The following is a 1,429-nucleotide window of genomic DNA, read 5'->3' on the forward strand; positions in this document are numbered from 1 at the left end:
CACAGCAACTTCACCTGCTTGAAATACTTTGTGTCTGTGGCCAGGCTAAACCCGTGCACCACCATACTGTCACCTAGGATGTTCCTGGCTCCAGAGTGAGCCTGCTCTCCTGCCACCCCACTCGTGGCACAGCCAAGCCTGTTGCCTCTGCTCCTTGGAGCAGCCTCACAGCACCTACACAAGGGTGCTGCTGCTGCTGCCGTCAGGATAGCTGACTCCAGGAGTCCCTGCTTCACACCTCGCTCTTACAGAAAGACACTGAAACCATCAAAGCAAACCTATAATGCCGCAAACCTGATGTGACATGAGCAGACCCAGCTGCATCAGGTTTCTCTCTCTTCCTAGAGGCATCACCGTTCTCCCACCTGGCTTCCCAAGCCAGTGAAACCCTGGTGCCCCTCTGGACAGCAGATCTGCCTGCTCATCACTGTGATTGCCTGTCCCCAGAGCACAGATTTTCCTTCTGAAGATGCACTGGTATTTTGTCATTTTTTGGGCACCTCAGGTTCCTCCCCTACATCAGACAACGTTCCCCAGCTCAGGGACTGCTATCAAGGAGAGGCACACCAATGCGCTCGGACACTGCAGGACCAAGGGTCCAGCAAAGGGCGATGGAGAGCCGCACCGTGGAAAAGCATTGTTTGTGCCTTTACTACTCAGTGCTCCAGTTTAGACAGAAACAAAATCTTCAAGATTAACCAGCTAAATGGGCTCTGCCCTTATCCAAATCTTCCAGCTGTGTTTCTGTGTATTTAAAAAACAATGAGCAGGTCAACCCTGGGTAAACTGTCTTGTGAAAAAGCATTATTTAAGAGTTATGAGGAACGCTACGTTTAACTTGTACCAGGATTTTAAACTCCAAGCACCTTAAAAGTTTAAGATAAACATTACCAGCTAGGGGTTCATCTCAAAGAGCTTACAGAGGCTAAGGTAACGTCGCTTGGCTTTTTAATAGGGTTTCGATGCAGGTTCCTACGAGCTTGGATATAGGATTGCCAGAGGAAGAGCTGCCCCAGAGGAAGGAGGCTGGTGAAGAAGCGGTAGCTGGGGATGGCCCAGAGGAGCACAAAGCACCCGAAGGTGTCCTCAGACCCGCACCGAGCAGCAGCGCCAGCCCTGGGGTCCCGGCACCCCTCGGCCTCGCTGCCAGCCCCCCACGGGCTACTCACAGCCCAGCTCGGACCCCGGGGGCAGAGGGAGGGTGGCTTGAGGACCATCCTCCACCCCGGTACCCAGCATCCCTGCCGCCTCCAGGGTCGAGCTGGGGGGCCGGGGAGCGGGGTTGGGGAGGGCTGTCCCCGCATCCCACCCCACCCCATCCCACCCCATCACCACTGGGCACCCACCGCCCCCGCAACACCTACCCATGCTGCCGGCGCCGTCGCGGCAGGGAGAGCGGGAAGGAAGGAGGGAGGATGCCGTGGGGCAG

This window comes from Chroicocephalus ridibundus, chromosome 1 (genome assembly GCF_963924245.1).
Source record: "Chroicocephalus ridibundus chromosome 1, bChrRid1.1, whole genome shotgun sequence".
In the NCBI taxonomy this organism is placed as follows: domain Eukaryota; kingdom Metazoa; phylum Chordata; class Aves; order Charadriiformes; family Laridae; genus Chroicocephalus; species Chroicocephalus ridibundus.